The sequence below is a fragment of the Penaeus monodon genome, chromosome 4, assembly GCF_015228065.2.
Source record: "Penaeus monodon isolate SGIC_2016 chromosome 4, NSTDA_Pmon_1, whole genome shotgun sequence".
NCBI classification, from domain to species: Eukaryota; Metazoa; Arthropoda; class Malacostraca; order Decapoda; family Penaeidae; genus Penaeus; species Penaeus monodon.
In genome coordinates, this window is record NC_051389.1 from 11,468,198 (window position 1) to 11,478,488 (window position 10,291).

Here is a 10,291-nt window from a genome sequence, read left to right on the forward strand (position 1 = left end):
TCATCCACCTTTTTCGCTCAGTGTCTTTGGGGTCATCAATTGGGCCGGTTTTCCTTTCTTTTCGGTCATCCATTCTCTTCGTCTCCTTCCTTCCCCTTCCATCCATCTTCATTCTCTCTCTCTCTCTCTCTCTCTCTCTCTCTCTCTCTCTCTCTCTCTCTCTCTCTCTTTGTCCCTCTTCGTGTAACATCCTCGGTCCATAGTAAAGAATTAAGAACAAAAAAAATACGAAAAAAAAAACAATAAATAAATCTTTAAAGAAAACCAACATCCTCTCATTCCCTACGGCCTATGAACACCTTCCGCATTTTCTCATCTGCCGGAATTCCTCGAGAAAAAAAAAGATATACATATTTACACTTAATACTGTTACCCAGGGCTTCGCAATTTCCTCTCGACACTTAACACAAGGATCACTTTGGAACCTCGGCCGCCCTCTCTGCCTTACGAGCCACCCGCGTGAGGAAACTTTTGCTGAACAGAATTGAACTTTCTGAACAAAACGTTACCTTCAACGCCGAGCACTTGAACTTACGCTACGATTCCAACGCGCTGCTGTCGTGGCAAAGCACTCCCAAATCCCATCGGGGAAGAAGAGAAAAAGGAAATGAAAATGAAAATATATATACACACACAGAGAAGACTGCGATAATAAAACTCAAAAAAATAATATATATATATGCAACACGGGAAAAAAGAAATTCTAAAGTAAATGATTTTCAAGAAAGCATCTTCCTCTCTTTTTTTTTTCTCTGGTTTTGTTTTGGACTTTATCTTTTTTTTCTTTTTTCTTTCTTTTTTTTTTTTTGCTTAAAGAGGAGATGAACACGAAGTGAAAATCGGAGATGAGGGATGACGGTGACTGGGCTGGAGGCCTCGCTGGCGACTCGGTGACTGGTGATGACTTTTATATATATGGAATCAGTTGTTTTGGTGACAAGTGATAAAGAGGAACGTCTAGTATAAGTTCCATAATTTGAATGCTTCCTCTCTCTTCGAGTGATTTGAAGGCATGATCGATGAATGAATGAATGAATGACATTTAAACTATATTAATAAACCCATTACAATATGAAGGAAACACTCCACTATCGCTTCTTTCTTTGAGATCTACAAAAACGTGTGACGAAAACTTGAAAAAAGAAAGATAAAACTAAGACAAGGCGAGGTCAGCCAGGCTTCCCCGAGCGGAGCTGACCCTCCGGAGGTCAAAGGTCATGCGCCACGGCACCTCCGGAGGCGCTGGCGTCTTCGTGCACCGCCGCCCTTCGCCTTCGCCCGACTCACGATTCGGGGAACAAAACCCTCCGCGTGGCGCGCGTTTTTCTTGATTTTTTTCCATCATCAAAATGAAAATAAAGAGAGACGAAAACGAAATACTGCAATGAGCAAAATAATACATTGATAAAATCAAGAAACGGGGGAAACTGCGAGGCAACAGGCCCGGGCCCGGAAAGCCTCGCGGAGCGTCCCTCTCGCATCCACCTCACTCACTCACTCTCTTTCTCTCTCTCTCGTCCCTTCCTGCGGCAGCCTGACCTGGGGCTCAAGGCAGCGCCTCGCCTCCATCCCTCCATCCCGCGGCACAGGTAGGCCTACGCTCAACTAACCTCAAGGGCTGGGGAGGCCTACTTGGTAAAGGGGACTACACTAGAGTCAGCCGCAGCCGTGGTACCTCTCTCGTTCTCTCTCCGCGAACACGGTGAAAACTCGTACAGGGGGGAAGGGGGGGACCTAGCAAGGGAGTCTAGGGAGATTGTGGAAGGGTGGGAGTAGGGTGGGGGTGGGGGGGGTCAACTCATCTGACTGACCTGCCGTCCTCGTCCACATTTTTATCTTAAATATTTCCCTCGCGTCCAAACACACTACTACAGCGTGATATGTATACAATAAAAAAGCACGCAATCATTGTACAACACAATCCACAGAAAATACAATCTTTTTTTATTTTTTTTAAACTTCGTTTTTTTCCCTACCATTTCTCATCATGATGCCCTTCCAAAAAAGCGAGGTCATCCATACAACAGGTCAATCATGTAACAGCATCTACCCAGGACCTGATCTCGACCCGATGGCGCCTCCTGATCGAGTTTCATATCATTATAATCTATTTTTCTTTTTGTTTGAGATTGCGTAGGCGGTAGATCGCGTGGGCTTTAAGGGCGCGGAGGCAATGGATCACAGCTCGAATGCGCGGACTTTTTTTCATTATTTCCTGAACCTGCATTCTAGAGCCTCGACGGACATCACGGAGACTTGATAAGAAGTGAATCCGCCAAACACAATTCTCCTTTATTTTTTTTTTTAATCTTAACATGTGCATCATTGAACACCCTTTATATTCTTTTTTTTTTTGAACAGTGAAGACAATTCTGGAGGGGGGGGAACTATATACATATATATAAAACGTCGGACTTGTTAGAATGCAGGTTCACGTAGTTATCACAGAAATGGTGCTGTGCCATAATAACCTTTTTTAAAATATGGCGATTCGAGAAGTTTCATCCCCGCACGCCGTTTTCTCTCTCGCTCTCTCTCTCTCTCTCTCTGGAGGGAATACGGCGAGCGGTGACTATTATAAAAAAAAACAACTCTGGTTAACAATAATAATAATAATATAGTCATAAATCACAATTACATTGGAGGTTTCTTTTTTATTTACCACATTATACAAAAAATCACGTGTCATTACTTCATGACCATTCAGAGAAGTACATCCCTGGGCGTCTCTGAATTAAATATTAACTGGGGTAAAACATTTCCTCGCTGAAGCTGTGATCCAACTGCGCTCTGGTCATTTGTGCTTATAGAAAAATACAGTACTTCGAAAACATTGGATTCCAAAATAGTATTTAATATAATATTCAGAATGATATCACTAGATAAGCAAGACTATGTTTTTTTTTAATCTTTCTTTCTTTATGCAATCAGTCAAAATTTACAAATTAAATTAAAAAATAAATAAATGAACGAAAAAAAAAAAATAAGTTAAGTAATTAAAATTGACTCGTGGTAGCGTTCAACTTGTCTCGTGTTAGCGTATCCAGTATCAAATTTAAAAAAAAAAAAAAAAAAAAAAAAAACATTAAAAAAAGGGGAGAAAGACATAAAAAGTGATTGTAGTGAACAATAATAAAAAAGACCCAAGTTGAGTAGCTGTTTTACACCTTATGTCCAACCTTCCTCCACGGGGAACACATGTATCACATAGAAGTGGACTATCTAAACAGAGGATTCTGACCCGTGCCCCACACACGCTTACACACCCCATTGATACATACTATTTACTTAAAAATTTACACAGCGCATGATTAGAATGTAGTAACGTTACACTAATGTTGATCAATGAACTGGATGGCTATTTAATAACGATTTGCAGCGAAACTCATACATTCTTAGAACTTTGTACCTTAGTGAAGATGGGCGTCTACTGCCCGTGGACTTTTATACCATTGACGAATAAAAGAAAAGACCAAAAAAAGTTATAATAATAATAATCCTACTATTCTACAGCAAGATAATATGATTGATTTTTTTTTCTTTCTTTCATCGTGGGTCGCTTCAGGTTCAATCCAGCATTTGTGACACCTCGTGCCGGACTGGCCCGCCAGGTGGCCAACACCCTCTCGCTTGGGGTTCAGGTGGTAACCATCTTTCATCAACCCTTTAGACAACTTATCACAACTCTTTTTTTTATTAATTTCAATTTGCTAATGTTATCTTTCTTACATAACTAGCCACAAGCCTCGTCCGGAAAGAACAGATTCGCGTGACGGGCCCGCTTATTACAGCTCCTTCATTTCCATGACACATACACACACGAAAGATTGAGAACGTGTAAAGCAGCACCAAATTTTTCTAGTTTTCTTTATCATTATTATCATTTTTTTTTTAAAGTTTTCTTTTCTTTTTTTAGTATAGCTGGTTGCCAACGACACCTTTATATATATATGTATATGAAAAAAAAAATCCATTTTTTTTCCTTCGGTCGTCTTCTAAAAGTATCATTTAGAACCTAAGGTGTCCGGAGTGACGGTCGTACTTTCTTCTCGCAGATGGCGCCGGTGGTCGTGCCTTTTCCGGGTCGTCGGGGCTGTCCATGACGTTTCTGGCGCCGCTTCTTCCTCGTTTGCTTGCTTGCTTGACTGTTGCTTCCTCCGAGAGACGATGAGACTGGAGTAGGACGAGATTTTTTTTTTCGATTACGGTTTCTCCTCCTCCCTTCGTCCTCCTTCCTTCCCCTCCTGCGGGCGGCGCTGCGGAAGTCGTTGGTTCGTGGGGTTTCCTTCCCTCTTGCTGGTCGGACGTCGTGGCTTTACTTCGAGTCCCCCCGTAAAGAGTAAAGGAAAAAAAAAAAAGGCGGCAAACACCTCTCTCTCTCTCTTATCCTATTTTCCCTTTCCACTACATTTTCTCCTCCTTCTCCTTCTCCTCTTCCTCCTCCTCCTTTATCATCATCTGATAATCATCACCGACTCGATTCCTGTAGCGGAAGAGTCGATCCATCGGGAGGCAGCGACCCGACGGCGGCAGCGAGCGATGACGTCGAACCCATCGAACGTCGAACTGGAACGTCGTCGCAGCCGTCGTCATCGTCATCGTCGTCGTCGTCGTCGTCGCGTTGTGTTCTCCGTGCGGGCCGAGGTGCTGGGCGGGGCTGGAGAGCGGGAGGTCGACCCAAGTTTAATCTGCGGGAGAGAGAGAGAGAGAGAAAGGGATGGTTAGCTTACGGCGGAATCTCGAAAGGAAGGTAAATTACAAGAAACTTAATGCGGTTACTAATTCTAATACTTAAGAGTAAAAATGGTGATTAATAACAATGCCAACGATCGTAATAATAAAAAGTAATCGATAAAGAATGTGAAGGTCACACCAATTTTTAAACACGTCATATACAAAAATATGTGTGTGTGTGTGTGTGTGTGTGTGTGTGTGTGTGTGTGTGTGTGTGTGTGTGTGTGTGTGTGTGTGTGTGTGTGTGTGTGTGTGTGCGCGCGCGCGCGCGCGCGTTCGTGTGCATGCATGTATGTATGTATGTATGTGTATGTGTCTGTATGTACGCGCGCACATCGAAGGAGAGTTGAGGAGAGTCTGGAGCGTCAGGGGAGGGGAGGGGAGGGGAGGGGAGGGGAGGGGAGGGGAGGGGAGGGGAGGGGAGGGTAAAGGGAGGGAGGGAGGGAGGGGGTGAGGGGCGGCGGCGGCTCATGAGACCATGTGGCTAACCTTAATAACAGTTTCACCGAAAAAGGCCCAAGATGCCGCTGCCGCTCGTCACGAAAAATAATTGCTCGACACGTGACGCTTTTTCACTTTTGGGGAAAGGGGGTGAGGGGGAGGAGGGGGGGCGGCTTACACATTGATCTTTTTATATCTATTTTGAAAGGGAAAGACAGAGAGAGAGAGAGAGAGAGAGAGAGAGAGAGAGAGAGAGAGAGAGAGAGAGAGAGAGAGAGAGAGAGAGAGAGAGAGAGAGAGAGAGAGAGAGAGAGAGAGAGAAAGGGAGAAGGAGGAATAAACGAGATATAGCCATAGGCGTAGATACAGATTGGTTAAATAGATACAGAGAGGGGAAAACGTACCGGAGAGAGGGAGAGAGATAAGAAAAACAAAAAAAACGAAGCAATTGATAAGAATTACATCGGAACCGGAAATCAAACTCCGTGCGAGAACTTCCTTTTCTATATCTATCTATTTTCTATCCGTTTTATCTATGCTTCTTATTAGCATACTTCCTTCTTCGTCTTCCTCCCCGTCTCCATTTTTTTCGCGATTTTCTCTCAATTCCCTCCCACCCCCTTTCCTTTCTTTCTTTATCTTCCTTTGTTATTTTCCCCCCTCCCTCCCTCTGTCTTCCTCCTCTTTCCCTTTCTGCTTTTCCTCCCTTCTCCCTCTTCCTTCTCCCCCCCCCCTTTTCCTCCCCTCATCCTCCAGCTCCCATCCCTTCGTTAGAGGCAAAGCAGCATAAATAATCTTCTGGTCGGCAGCTGTTTTCCCTCGGGGCTTTTTGACGCCATCTGCGCCACTTTCTCCGGCGTCGCGGCACTGCGGGCTGGCGGGCGGGTCACTCAGGCAACTGTGGTGCCGCCGCCGCCGCCGCCGCAGCTGTGGTGGCGGCGGCGGCGGTGGCGGTGGCGGTGCGCGGGTTTCCTCCCTCCCACTTGCTCATCCTCCTCCTCTTCTTCTTCTTCTTCTCCTCCTCCTCCTTCTCTTCTTTTTCTTCTTCTTCTTCTTTTCCCTCCTCCACCTCCTCCTTGCATGTCCCCATTCACGTCTCTCTTAGCCCTCTCACCAACTCGCCCACCGTCCCTCTCTCACCCACCCAACCCAATCTCCCCATCAACAATAAATTCCCCATCCCCACCTCCCCACGTCCCCATCCCCACGACTCCCCCCACAACCCCCTTCCATCCCCCCCACACGTTATCTCTCATGGCTGTCACTACTGCAATCTCATGGACACGTGCAGATCATCAAAAACTTGTTAAGATTAATTATAAGTTTGATTTAGTTTACAATAGAGGGAGAGAAATTATAGAGAGGGGGGGAGGGAGGGGGAGAAGGAAGGAAGGAGGGAGGGGGAGGGAGGGGGAGGGAGGGGGAGGGAGGGGGAGCGAGAGAGAGAGAGAGAGAGAGAGAGAGAGAGAGAGAGAGAGAGAGAGAGAGAGAGAGAGAGAGAGAGAGAGAGAGAGAGAGAGAGAGAGAGAGAGAAGAGAGAAGAGAGAAGAGAGAGAGAGAGAGAATAAAGAAAGTGAAAGAAGAGAGTAAAAAAGAAAGAGAGAACAGACAGAGAGCCGACAAAGCCACCTTCCCCGAACAGAAGGAAAGAGAGAGTCCCCAACATCGAGAAAACTTGCACTCGCTCCACCACCTGCGAATGAAAAAAGAGGCGAGGAAACGAAATTAGCGGAAACGGGCGAAACAGACGAGCGAGAGTTGCGACTCGGGGGGGGGGGGGGGAAGGAGAGCAAGAAGTAGCGCGCACGTGTCTGCGTGCGGGCGTCACGGGCGGGTTTTGTGCGCGCGAGTGACTGAGAAAGTGGGAGGGGGAGGGGGGGACGGAGGGAGGGAGGGAGGGAGGGAGGTGAATGAGTTGGACGAGTGCGTGTGCGTGTGCGTGTGCGTGTGTGTGTTTGCGTGTGTGCGCGCGCGCGCGTTTTAGAGAGCATTGCCAGAACTAACAGAGTGGACCGATGCAAAGAACTCCCCACCCCCCCGCAATCCTCATCGTCCGCGCCGCTCTCTCCACATGAGAATCCGCTAATCCGCCAAGATCTTCCCCTGTCATCCACCTCGGTCACTCTTCCTATCCACTTATCACAAAACCTGCCATCCACCCACATTATCTACCTATTCCCTAACGTATCATCCACCCATAATACCCACTTGTCATCCATCTCCTCATCCCCTTGTCATCCATCTCCTTATCCACTTGTCATCCATCTTATCCACTTGTCATCCATCTTATCCACTTGTCATCCATCTTATCCACTTGTTATCCATCTCCTTATCCACTCTTCCACTCGTCTTCCACCACTCCACTATCCACATCGTCATCCACTCTCGTCATCCATTCCACTCCGGCGTTCTCTCTCGCAATCCGCTCAGGGTGACGGCGAGGGCGAAGGGGCCGTGACTCTGGCTTCGGACTCGGAAACACTCTAGAACACGAGTCGAGACAGGTGCGTAATCCAAGCCTCAAGGCCTGGATTTCGCACTTGATATTCGTCTCCTTTTTTATAATTATTATCATTAGAATTTCACTTATTTTGTTGCGACTGCCAGTTCTGGCATAATTATCGCCGCCGCCGCCGTCGTCGTCGTCGTTCTTCTGACTACGCTCCGCTCTTAATGAACACGATCGAAGGCACTCTCCTGCCTCCCTCCCTCCCTCCCTCCCCCAGACATCCCTCACTTTCACGCCTCTCCACCCACCCTCTTTCCCTCCCCTACCTCCCCACTCCCCCCATCCCCCCCTTCATTCGGCCGCGTCTAACACGATCCTTTGACAATAAACAAACTCGAAGCATTCTTGCCTTCCAACATGGCGGCCGCGGCGACGACAAAATTCCCGCCGACCGCGCTCGTCTGTCCGCCGCCGTTGCCAACCCGGGGCCGATTCAGCTCGATTTCCTCGGGGCCCTTGATTTCTTTTCGATTTTCCTCTTTTTTTTACTATTTTTTGGTGTATTTTTTTTATTTATTTGTTTTTTTTTTGTTTCTCTTTTTTCGAGAACACGTGCATCCACATCGCCAACGAGCCCATGAGCCAAACTCGTCAAGGATTCGTTACAAATACGTGCACACGGCGCACACAAGCACACGAATAAACAATCACACACTTGAAAACAAACACACACACACACAACGCGCGCCGCATGACACACTCCAGATGTCACGTGACAGCGTTGGATGCTCAAGGGGCAGCAGTGTGAGGCCAAAATGACAAAGGCCATGTGTGAAAGACGAGCCCATATCCCTCCCTTTCGCCCTCCTTCTCTCCCCTCCCCTCCTCCCTTCCCCTTCCCTTCCCCCCTCCCCTCCCCTTGCCTTCCCCTATCCCTCCCTTCTCTCCTCTTCCCCTCCTCTCTTCCCTTCCCCCTATCTGTCCCTTCTCTCCCCCTCCCCCTCCCTTCTATCTTTTTCCCTATCTCTACACCCTTCCTCCCCCCCTTCCACTCCGCCCTTTCTTCCCTCCCCCCCCACCTCCCATCTCTTCTCCTCCTACCTCTCTTCCCTTTTCTCCCTCTCCTTCCTGCCCCTCTCTTCCTTCCTTGCCTTTCCTCCTTTCACCTCCTATCTTCTTTCCTCTAAATCATTCCGTTTCCTTCTCTCTCTCTCTCTCTCTCCTTCCAATACTTTCCCTCCTACCCCCCCCCCCCCTTTCGCGAAAGGAGAGGAAGAAGAAACTAGGAGAAGAGAAAGAGAAGGAGGAGAAGGAAGCGAAGGAAGAGAAGGAGGAGAAGTAAGAGAGGAGAAAAAGGGGATGTCCTCTGCCCCCCCCCCCCTCCCCTTCCCCCAGGACAAAGAGCGCTCTCACGGGAAGGAGGGCGCTCGGATCCGCCTCGAGAAGGAGCGTCGAAGCATCTCCAAAGCAGCATTGGGGTGGGCGTGGGCGTGGGCGTGGGGGGGGGGGGGGGGGATGCAAGAAGGGGGAAGGGAAAGTGAGAGGAGTGGGCAACGGAGAGTGTGGGAAGGGAAGGGAAGGAGGAGGGAAAGGAAGAGGAGGAGGGAAAGGAAGAGGAGGAGGAGGAAGAGGAGGAGGAGGAGGAGGAGGAGGAGGAAGAGGATGAGGAGGAGGAGGAGGAAGTCCAAGGAAGAGGAAAGGAGAAAAAAAAACAAGGAAACAAGTAACAAGACAAAAATAAAACAAGAAACGGGAGGACCAACACACAAATGGCGCCAACACTAAAGACAAAACATCGCGGCTCACTCGGGCATAATACTTACGAAAAAAACAGGAAAACTTTTCTCCATGTTGGGCACACACGAGAAATGTGATCATTCCCCCTCCCGATACCCTCTCTCCCTCCCCCTCACCCCTCAACCCTACCCTCCACTCACCCCCTACCCTTAACCCCCCCCCCCCACACACTCGCCGACGCACACCCAGCCCGCTGAATAAGTTGTCTGTCACGCCCATGCCACTTCACACACCTTGCTAACGGAAGAAGGAAGGGGAGAGGAAGTAAAGAAGAAAGGGGAGAGGAAGAAAGGAGGAAAGGGGAAAGGAAGAAAGAGGAAAGGGGAAAGGAAGAAAGGAGGAAAGGGGAAAGGAAGAAAGGGGGAAAGGGGAGAGGGGAAGGAGAAGAAAATGGAAAGGCGATAGAGCAAGAAAAGAAGACAAGTGAAAAAAGAGGAGGCATAAAAGAGAAAAAAAAAATACTTTCCACTTTCCATCATTTCAAAATCCAAAAACAAGAGAGAGAGAGAGAGGAAAAACGAAAATTTCACCCCAGCGAGGAGAGAAGCGCTGAACTTTCTTGTCGCTCTTTGTGGAAACCGCCGAAAGCTTTTGAGGAGATCGATTACCTCGCGGCCGATGTTTGCTTAAGAATGAGGAAGCGGATGAGAAGCATGGAATGAGGGAGGAGGGAAGGAGGAAGAAGATAAAGGAGGGAGAAGGGGGAGGGAAGGAGGAAGAAGATAAAGGAGGAAGAAGGGGGAGGGAAGGAGGAAGAAGAGGAGGAAGAAGATAAAGGAGAAAAAGGGGAGGGAAGGAGGAAGAGGAGGAGGAAGATAAAGGAGAAAAAGGGGAGGGATCGATGATGGAAAGGAGGGAGGAAGGGGAGAG

The 10,291-nt window shown here is 48.0% G+C and overlaps 1 protein-coding gene across 1 annotated transcript in view; it reads right to left on the reverse strand.

Moving 5' to 3' along the window:
- Positions 1-3,530: 3,530 nt before the first annotated feature.
- LOC119570171 (terminal nucleotidyltransferase 5C-like) overlaps positions 3,531-10,291 on the reverse strand; it is a gene marked incomplete at its 5' end in the record, with an annotated part of 60,776 nt that continues 54,015 nt past the window's right edge. Inside the window, 1 exon segment of the mRNA XM_037918021.1 lies at positions 3,531-4,688.